At 41.0% G+C, this 10,788-nt stretch overlaps 1 protein-coding gene across 10 annotated transcripts in view; it reads right to left on the bottom strand.

Annotated features, from left to right (window-relative positions):
• rgs3a (regulator of G protein signaling 3a) overlaps nt 1-10,788 on the bottom strand; it is a 136,794-nt gene that overhangs the window by 46,055 nt on the left and 79,951 nt on the right. The window contains exon 1 of one of the 10 annotated variants that reach the window (XM_054757925.1): nt 9,506-9,774. The exons of the other annotated variants lie outside the window; for them this stretch is intronic. The gene's annotated coding sequence lies outside the window, so the exon portion shown is untranslated. Of the gene's footprint in view, nt 1-9,505; nt 9,775-10,788 lie in introns of those variants that run through there. 10 annotated transcript variants of the gene reach the window in all.

The raw sequence follows: 10,788 nt of genomic DNA, 5'->3' as shown, positions 1-10,788 counted from the left end.
TCTTCACTTGCTGTGTTTACGATTTTCTCATAGGGGACACACAAGAATGGAGACTGTATAACGATAAATTGATGGTTTATGCAAAAAGAAAAGGAAAGAAGAACAAAAGTGCCCAAATAAATAAATAAATAAATAATAGTTTACATATAATGTAATAATGTCATATGAATCAATAAATAAATACAAACTGACAGAAATGTTGTATGATAATAAATAACCACAAGACATAGCCTAACTTATTACTTTTAAGTAAATATTAGATGAAAGAAATTCTTGATAAATGATATCAAGCATGAATATGAATGAATTATATGAATATTACATGTAAAAAAAACCTCATAGATGTACGCAAACAATGTTTAACAATAAGAATGTTGTCTTTGGAGTTGAGTGTAAAAGAAAACGTAAGACTAGACATGGACTCAAGGAGGGTCCATTAAAAGGCACATTTGTTATTTACTGGACTCGTGAGTGGATCTATGAATTAATAAGATGAATGCGGGCAGATCAATTCGGTCTTCTTTTGAGTTGCGCTGCGAGCCTCGTGAAAGGGCCTCATTGTGCTAGCTGGCTTGACCCATGACGACGGGCGGCAGTCACAAGACGCCGCGCTCTAATTGGAAAGAAGGGCGAGCTGTCTGGGCGCTTTTAAAGCAGCTCAAATTAGTTTTCACTCAAGACTGTCTCACCTCGGACATGCTGGCGTCTCAACTTTTGACCTTTGACTTGTATGCAGAGCTTAAACTCATGTGTGGATAAACTACATGGCTGTATGTTGATGAAAATAACACATTACCCTCATAATGTTAGTTTTTAAATATGTTCATACTACATTGCAACGATTACAGCTGCCTCATAACTATCAAGCCTTCTAGAAAAGCCCCCCCCACCAATTCACATAGGTCCGCTTTGCAAAAAAGCAGGATTTGCTGCTCACCTTCCAATAAAACCTGAAGATCTTCCAGCTTTTTTCAGTGAATATGCTAACGTAGCATGACGTTGCTGTTACAATGTTAGCACTGTACTTCACATGGCTTTGCTAGTGTTGCTAACATTTGTGTTCTTCTGTCCTGACTCCTTAACGTTACGTTGTTGTATGTGATATATGGCATCTATTTCACTGGACAAGTGCAGAGTGACAGCGGTTATGTAAAAAACAGTCATTATTTCACTGATACTGATACTGTTTTTTCCAAAAACAGGTCTTGAAAAATTAAGGTTTTCTTATATTCAGGGTTGTCTTAGAGTCGGGCTACTTGGCTATGCTGTTTTTTTGTACAAAATGATGAAACTTTTGCATCCTAAATCCATGTTTTAACAACAGCAAAGTGCTGTTTAACATGATTTATTCAGTATATTTACATACAGTAGTAGTATGAGTCAGTATGAATGCTATTATTACACTTTGGCTGTTGACTCCATTTTTGTGTTTTTTTTTTCACCGTATATTATTTATATTATGTCCCGGTTTGCCCTTTTCGTGTTTTATCTTATTTACGACACATTCTAGCCTGTTCTCCGTCTGTTTGTACAGCACTATGGTCAGCTCAGGTTGTTTTAAAATGGCCGACATAAATCACTTTGATTTGAGGCTGCGCTGCACTGCACTGCCAGGGGTTTGAATAAATAACACAACATCCAATAACACATCCATGACCAAAAATGTTCGCTTATTGCGCGACAGCAGTGATTTAGTCGGTAGAAAAGAATGCTCGGCGCTCCAGCTGGAGCTCCGTCCAAGTGAAATCATTGTGCAAACACGTGCACCTTTTGTTTCTAAGTACATAGGTTTGTGTAAAGACAAGAAAAACCCACTAATGACTGAGTTTGTCTCTGCTTGGGAGGTAATGTGATGAATTAAAACAATAAAAGCCAAATGATGACCAAGCAATGATGAAAGCCAACGCTTCTGTGCGTTGCCAGCTTGCCTCACATCCTTCTTAAAAACAAGAGACGTAGCAGAGCGTTTTCTTACCTCCCGTTTCCCCTCAGAGAGTAGACTTGAAATGTGTTCTTGATGCTCATGGATACGCACATAAGCCTAAAGGTAATCCAGACCTCTCTTCTTCCTCTTATACCCCCCATGACCCCACTTAAATGCTCTACAATAATGCCGTACATCAAGATGTATATTAACAATGAAATGTGCTCTGAAAAGGTTCCTCCGGGGAATTCCAGCGAGGTCAACGTTCCATTTCGCTCACAGCAGCCTGTTATATATGCATTTTTTTTCTATGCACTAAAAGCAAAGCATATTTTAGCAATTCATTTCAGCACAAATGCATGGTAGTAGACAAACGCGACGTATTGTATCCCACAAGGCCGAATGACGTGTAATAAAAATAATGTCAATGTTTTATAATCAGTAGACAAATGGCCAATGACTTGTGGACAATTAGTTGCTAGGACAATTTGCTTAATGGCAGCCATGTTTTTCAACCACTCTTGCTTAAATTTGAAAGACTTGTCAGTCCCCTAAAGGTGTGCACCAAATTTCGACTAAAAACCCTGAAGTTACAGTGGGCGTTTTGTAAAGAATATTGAGCTGTGTGAAAAATTTCAAGTCAATTCGACTCATGGAGTTCAATAACAGCTCCAAAAAAAAAAAAAAAAAAAAAAGGGGTACAGTGATCCCTCGCGACATCCCATTTTTTTCACAAATGAATTAATGAATGAATGATCGTTGTTTCGTGGTTGACTATGGCCTATTATTAGTCAAGACACATTGAAAGACACGTTATATGTATTATTGTGATCACTAGGCCTCAGTAATGTTACATTGAGACATTACCTTAGATTACATCACCTTAACAGTGCACGGAGTCAGCCCTGGATTGTCCGACACGATAGAATGAACATTTTTGGCTTTTTACTTTGTCCTTCTTCCTCACTCCGCTTGAAACACTTGAAGTTTAGAACAAACAAAGTGGAGGCTAACTAGTGAGCTCGGTAGCTTGCTATATGCTATCAGCGGCAGCCGTCTCTTATGTCCATGAGGTGAACTCCTAGCATGCGCATTAGTGTTGCGCAGTGCGATGTAAACAAAGAATAATAGGAGTGTAAAGGTGACTGTAAGGGTATTATTTCATATCTACATGGCTTTAATAATGGTAAAAAAACGTATTTCAAAAAGTCATAAACAGGTTTTCTATGCTCTAACTATGAAAATATTCAGTTTATTAATCCTACTTCACAGAAATTCAGTTACTGCGGTTGAGTATGGAACCAATTAGCCGCGATAAACAAGAGACGACTTATCGCGGGGGATAGTTCCCAAAATACAGCGCAATAATCCGCGAAGTAGCCAACTTTATTTGTTTACAGTTATTATGTATGTTGTAAGTTTGCGAAACCCCTCACATACACACTTTATACACTTTTCTCAGACAGGCATTAACATTTTCTCACATTTTAAACACTCAAATTTCAACTTTCGTTTGAATTTTAATGATCAATTTACTAGCTTGGACACAATAAATTATTAAGTGACTCACGCATATTCACTCCTCTGACCGTACTCTGTCCTGGCGCCATTCGGCTGTAGCGTTTTTGTATCCTTCTTAAAACATATTGCTCCTGCCGTCGTCTTGAACCAAACATTCATTTAGCTGGTAAGCTTCTTCTTCTTCTATTGTTTATAGGCGGTTAGCAAACTGCTCACGCAGTTAGCTAGTTTGCTAGTGACGGTAACAAGGAGATTGATTGACAATGGTCTACAGGCAATCAGGACGCAGAACACAATGGGCGGGTTCTCCCTTAGGCAATAAGGACGGTTGTGGCTCTATATTTAGCTGTCTGTTGTCTACTGTGGTTTCCTAATATGCTCATACAGCACAAACACATACTGAGAAGAGGATGTAGCTGCACACATCTTCAACATGAGTATACAACACCCTCTACTGGTAGCAGTAGTAGATACAATAACAGACACATACAACAGAGCACCAATAGATAATACACCACATGGACGCAGAACACAACGTATGTTCATACGCTGTAAAAAAAAAAGAGAAGCTAAATTGCACTTCAAAAAATCAGTAAAACAGCAAAAAAAACACTACGCTGCTTAGTTATTACTGACGCTTTCATAGGAGTAGATCCTTGAACATGCTCAAGGACACACTAGCAACCTGGCAGTTATGAGCAGTGTGAAAGAGTTTTGTGATTTCTGACTGTCTGTGAATGTGACAGGCTAAGTCCCGATTGTGTGTGTGTGGGTGCGGTCCAAAGAGAACGGTTCGAGTTTGCCGATGTTGTTTTGCCGTGGTTGCGGTCGAGAGGAGCCTGTTTTGTTTTTGCAATAAAGAGATGGTTTGTCGACCACCTCCTCGGCATCCTTACAATGCCCGGGTAGAGGTTACAATATCATCTTTATCCTGAATTACTGTCAAGCGAGCCTTGTGTTTGCGGACCAAAATGAAGTTTTCAATGAATTTATAGGAGCGCCGTAAACCAAAGACCATCAATGGTGTTATGTCTTCCTCAAAATTTAACAAAAAGATGCCATTTTTGGTCTATGTTGAGATCCTAAGTACCGTTACAAACTGTAAATAAAACCGTGACCTGTTATAAGTGCACAAATTACACTGCAGTGAGTCAGTGGGATATTTACATCTTTACCTAACTGACCCTCATCTTTCACTTTGCACAGGAAGCTGTGACTGTTGAAGTTATGGACGGAGACACAATGGAGCCACCTGTCAGATACACTTGTCCCCCCTCACATGACCGACACTGGCTCTCACACACATAACAGTCACACAGTCTCAGTTTAACTGTCTTTTTTTTCTTTCATAGGGAGAAACGTCTTTAACTGGATGATCCGGAAAGACTTAAGAGGTGTGTTCATCATCAGGATGCCACTTTGCTTTCAGCTCGCATGGCACTCAAGGATAATGCTAATGAGCAACTCCATGTTGTCCAAGTGATTAAACACAAATGAACCCCTAACATGGCCTCTAATTAGACAAAGGGATCCAAAGCGCTGCTAAAAGCCAAAGAGGATGACAGATAGGATAACCAACAGATGAGGAGAATTCTTAACAATGGCATTATGGAAGTGGGCAAAGAGGATGATGGTCTTCCTCGCTAATGGTCACTGAACTTAAAACCCTTACGTTGTCGAAAAGGAAAACTCAGGTCAAAATGGGTCCATTAGGGAATGATGGCATTCATCTCCTTTCACAGAGATCCATGCCAACAGAATGGCTTGACTGATTAACAAATGTAGCAAACGCAGCCTAGATTGCTGCAAAAATGGGAATAATGAAGTACATAAAGTAGGGGTGTGACAAGATCTTGCGAGATTAAAACGTGAAAAGATTTCTCGTTCAGAAAAAAAACAGTCCTGGCACTAGGCCTGGAAATAAAGAAATTAATCAAACAATGAATAAAAATGAACGCTAATTTTAACGCCTCAATAAATTGCCATGTGCATACGTGTCTTTTTTCCTCATCTCCCGTCTCCAGGGTTCACTCTGTGCATCGGTTTCAGCACCTTGGTGCGTTTGTTATATAGAACAACGGCATGAGCGGAGTGAGTCCTTTTGTCAGTCTTTGTCTTGGAGGGTGGAGGCGGGGCCACTAGCATACACACACGGAGCAGATGAGTGTAACGCAGTAAAAATTATATTACTAAATTGAAATATGTTTTCTTTTTTTTTTTTTTTTAGATTTTTTCCACTTTTCTTAAAGGTGAAGTTCAGCTAGCTAGTGCATTCAAATGTGAAGAGACCTAGGACATAATTACCGGTACTTACAGTATATCTACCACTAATCTATCATCGAACATCTTCTAAAATGGACTAAGTTGTATGCTTGCAACTGTGTGGCATTTAATCACACTTCAATGCCTTAAAACGGAATCCTATACTGTCATATTCAGCTAAATTATTAGGCTACATAGTTCTGTGCAATAGTCTTATTCGCTGGCTTCATTGTTTTAATGACCTTCACAACAGTCATTTTAAGAAGAAATAAAGTAAAGAATGACATTAATTTGGGTTCCATTGAGGTTTTTGCCTTAATTGTGTGTATTTTGTAGATAACAGCTACTTTGTTATGCGCATTCTTTGGTACAATGGTATAACCACAGTATGTGCGGCAAATAAAAGTGTTGTGTTGTGTGGTGACGACCGACTAAGATGTTATTTTCAATACAGTCACTATAACCAATGTTTTTATTATATGGTCATTAGCGATGCTGTCCGAAGACTTTTGCACAGTACTGTACATTGTCAATATCCAAGCAGTCATTTTTTGAAGGTCAAACACTTGCAGCAAAAATAGAAGTGTAGGGACACACACACACACACACACACACACACACACACACACACACACAGTCATGGACAGACACCCAGGGACAATCATGTGACCTCTGTCCCAGTTACCATGACAATAAGAGACCTCTCCCAGGGGAGCGGCTGCGCTCTACTCCAAATGTTACAGCTCCACCTATGAACTCTTCGCATCCTCACTTTCCCTGCTTGTCTTATTTCACTGCACCTCTAGCGCTGCCTTTAATTTCCTGTGGTTGTTTTTAAGTAAAGCACAGCGTTCAGGAGAAGCCGCATCCTCACCACCACCGCCGCCGACTCCCCTCCCTTCACTTTACTTACAGAAACATTAATGCTTTAATGTATCCACCGACCAAATCCACGCCCATTCTCAATAAATCTGACTCAAGTCAATTAGCAAAGCGGTTGGAAATACAGTACACTGTCAAACAAAAGGACATACTTCCTCTTGGGCGTCCCTCCCATCCTTCCTACCCCACGATTCACAGCTGGATTTGTACAACACTAAATTGGCTGGAAGGATGTTTAGATGCGACTCCAACTCCAATAGCGCAATCTGTGCATCTTACATACTGTATAGATTGAATCATAAATGGGTTTACCCCTTCTGGTATTGTATTGGTGTCATAAGTGTGATGGTTAGCTGTGAGGCCATCGCTGGCATGCCCCGTCCACACGACCTCTGGTATTGGAGACCCCTGGTAGAAGTGGGTGATGTACGAAGATAATTTGTAAAGGGCATCTGCCTGTGACAAGCTTTCAGAAGTGTTGTTGTTAAAATTGTGTACAGAATAGCGTTACTTTGCCAAACAACCTGCCTTCTGGTGTCAGAAGTGGGATGGTTAGCTGTGAGGCCATCCCTGGCATTCCCCGTCCACAGGACCTCTGGTATAGGAGACCCCTAGTCGAAGTGGGTGAGGTACTAAAATAATCGGCATGGGGCATCTGCGTGGGACAAGCTTTCAGAAGTGTTGGTAAAATTGTGTACAGAACAGTGTTACTTTGCCAACCTGCCTTCCGGTGAGAGAAGTGGGATGTGAGGTTTTGTGTGCCCGGTTAGAAGGACCTTTTGCACAGGGGACTCCAGAGATGGGTGAGGTACAAGTATCATTTGAAAGGAATGAGATACCAGTGTACAGGTTTTTCAACCAAGCCATGATAATAAAACACCACTACCTTGTGTGTTGGTGTAGGTTTTTCAGTATGAGAGGATAACCTGCACTTTCATACAGAAATAACGGATGTATGTAATTTGTTATGGCATCGGGCCATATACATGATCCTTATATAGAAGATCCATCTCCAAATGGATATATTATATGCACAGCAATGCACCGGCCTCTTTAGCCGTCCGATTTCCACGCACGGAAGAGCGATGAGGCAATCACAATCGTTTTATCCATCAGACCCGTCCATTTGGATCGTGCTTAGAAGAGAGGATATGACACGCAATGGAAAAAGGGTGCAAGGGAACAAGTGGTGAACAGGTCGATGGATCAATAAAAAGAAGGAGGCGCTACCATTATTGAAGATGTTCTATACAGGAGGAATAATAGCTCATAAAAGTTACGCGTTACTGAAGTGTGGTGTGTCATTCCATCATTTTTGTAGTTCCTTCAAAAAAAAAAAAAAACTCAGAGGAGGAGCTTGTCTAAAGATGCAAAGGCATTATTGCTGATCACTGAAGGTTCAGAGAGAGAATGTCATTGACGTAACTTGGCTTTTTCTGCGTGACGCCAAGCAGCTGAGGACAATGTGACCACTGAGCGCGCCCAGAAAAGGCCTTCATAGAAAGAGCTGCCTGTGTGTGTGCTTTCAGTGGAAGTGAACTGCATAGATTGGCAGACTGACGTCAAACGTACAGTCGCCTTTAAAGTCTCGTGTTCTTGCTTTTGGATTATTGCTTAATGGGTTTTTTGTCAATACAACTGACAATATATGGACAAGTCAGTCACATGGACACGTCGCTATTCTAAATTTGTCATCACCCCTTCACAACAGTTTAGTCAGGTTTAAACGACGACACTACAAAACTTCAGTTTACATTAATTCCTATGTTAAGTCTCCGAACATTTCCATAAATGAATAGAAATGGAAATCTGTGATTTAGAGTGAGGCTTTATTATTATTGTTATTATCGATTAACCTTAAGTCAGAAGAACTCTTTGGTAGACTTTTCTGCACAGCTCTGTTTTTCAAGATCTGGTTCCCGCTGCAAAACACTGCAAAACCAATGATCGTCGTTTGAACATTTGCAACAAACTAAGAGCCACCAATAACAAACAAGTGTGACGTAACTCCATACTAGCAGGTGGCGCTCATCTGCACTAAAAGGGTAGAGTCGGACAAAATAGGTCAAAAAAGGAAGACGCGTCTTTTCTTCTGTTGTGTTTTTGGTGTGCACTGTGCGAGACAAACAAGAGGCTTTGTTTGCGTGAAGCATTGTTTTTCCAAGGTGAGCAAATAACAAACAGCTCATTTGTTCAAGCTACGGCGAGGTAGAACCAGCTGATAAATCACGCTGTGTGCGTGTGTGTGTGTGAGACAATTGACACTGTCTACTATCGATCAAGGACAAGCAAAATTATAAAGAGGAGTGAGGATAAGATAAGACAGTGGAAAGTGGTCATATCATTAGTTGTGTATCAGCAGACAACAAACACACCCTAACCCTCCTCAAATAAGGGAATAATCCTCCATAATTCCCCTGGTGGGGATACCAGAGAGGCAATTACACCCAAGTGTGCTTCCGGTCCTCCTTCCCCTCTGTTTGCTCTCTCATGTATCTCTATCACTTTAACATGCTTTAGAGTGTTTTAATGGCTATCCCCTCCTCTCTGGCAGTTTGGAGGGCTAATCCATGTCACTTGCAGCTGAAATAAAACAGCCCAAACGAGATGTAAACAGCCTTGGGGGACAAATCGTTGTTTATCCCAAAAGGAGGCAAGAAAACAGGGGTATGTAGGAGGACGGATGGCGAGATTAGGACGTAAAGTAAAGAGAAAAAGTGAAGAAGAAGCACCCGGAGGAGAGAACACATGACCAACTCTTCGTTTCTCTTAAAGGACGCCCAATGAGAGCTTTATTGCTTTCCCCCCCCTATCTCTCCATCATCTCCCTCTATGACCAAACCCCTCCCTGCCTCGCAGCAGCAAAAGCAAACACCCCCTGATAAACACATTCTTCATTTAAAGTCAAACACCAACCTGGCAAGAGGAAGTGGTCCCAAGTCACAGTCCGCTAAATGGTACCTCAGAACACATCCCCATTAAAGTGGCCTACTTCCTTTTTCGTCCAAGTGGCGTGAGTGAGAGTGTCGCTGCGTGCGGTGATTGTGTCAGTGTGGGCTCGGCCAACAGAGAGAGAACAGAAAAGAGGATGGAGGTTGTAAGGGAAGGAGGGAGGAGGGTGGAAGGAATTACAGAGGGAGATAGGGGAGAGAGAGAAGAAGAAGGTGGACTCCCAAGTGCAGGGGAAGATAACCAGAGAAGACAGCTCAGCGTGCAGAGAAGGGTATACATTCATGTGTGTGTGCATAGAAGTGTGTGTGTGTGTGTTATGCTAACTGGTCCATAATATGTAAGCGTATATCGTAACCTCAATTTATGAGTTTATGGTTTCATTTGCATTGGACATGCTTAATAAGTTATATTGAGGAACATCACATGTTTACGCCTGCACAATTCAACGTACAATAAGACGTAGGAAGCAGCACAGCTTATTTAAAGTTCTTATTAGGAAACATTAAAGGAAAACTGCAAGTTTTTATTTTTTTTTATTTTGCCGATCATTGACAATCCCCATGTGAGACAAGAACACACGTCTTTCCCTTTACTGTCCATTCCAGATAGCCGCCTTACGCTGGCAGTTTTTCACTAAGAATGGATGTAATTCGGGATTCACCTATTATGCAAAAAAAAGGCCGCCAAAAAAACAGTGGGCTATATACTGTAAATGCCGTAACCATGTAATAACAGGCACATTCATGATAAAATGTAACTTACAGTATAACTGACTGACACGCAGCGTTACCATCAATTGAAAGGCCTCATGTATCAGCCAAGAAGGACACTGCTCCAAGAGACTGCATCACAACAAATAATTGTTAGCACTCTTAAAACCTCCAGTGGTAGAAACTTTTTTCCACCTAAGCAAAATCAACTGGAAAAGATGCCCCAGGCCAGCTTGACCAGACAGACAACTGTCCATCAAGTAAGTCACCATTACATTGATTTTGATACATGGAGCACATAAGGCTTGATATCACAGCTATATACACGGTCTATCTCGTCGTATCACTATGCCAGCACAACAAACAAACAAAAACAATGTCGCTACAGCTTGGTTAATATGCAGCTCATTGTATGTAAATGGAGCGTTGTTAGCAGCTTTTGGAGGGTTTTTAGGCGAATCCCAACTACTCTTAGTGAAAAACTACCCGCACGAGGTCTTGAACAACCAAAACAAGGGAAGATGTGTGTTCTTGTCT

Source organism: Dunckerocampus dactyliophorus, chromosome 17 (genome assembly GCF_027744805.1).
Source record: "Dunckerocampus dactyliophorus isolate RoL2022-P2 chromosome 17, RoL_Ddac_1.1, whole genome shotgun sequence".
Classification (NCBI taxonomy): domain Eukaryota; kingdom Metazoa; phylum Chordata; class Actinopteri; order Syngnathiformes; family Syngnathidae; genus Dunckerocampus; species Dunckerocampus dactyliophorus.
Note: the sequence above shows the minus strand (reverse complement) of the source record. Positions and strands in the feature narration are given on the sequence as shown.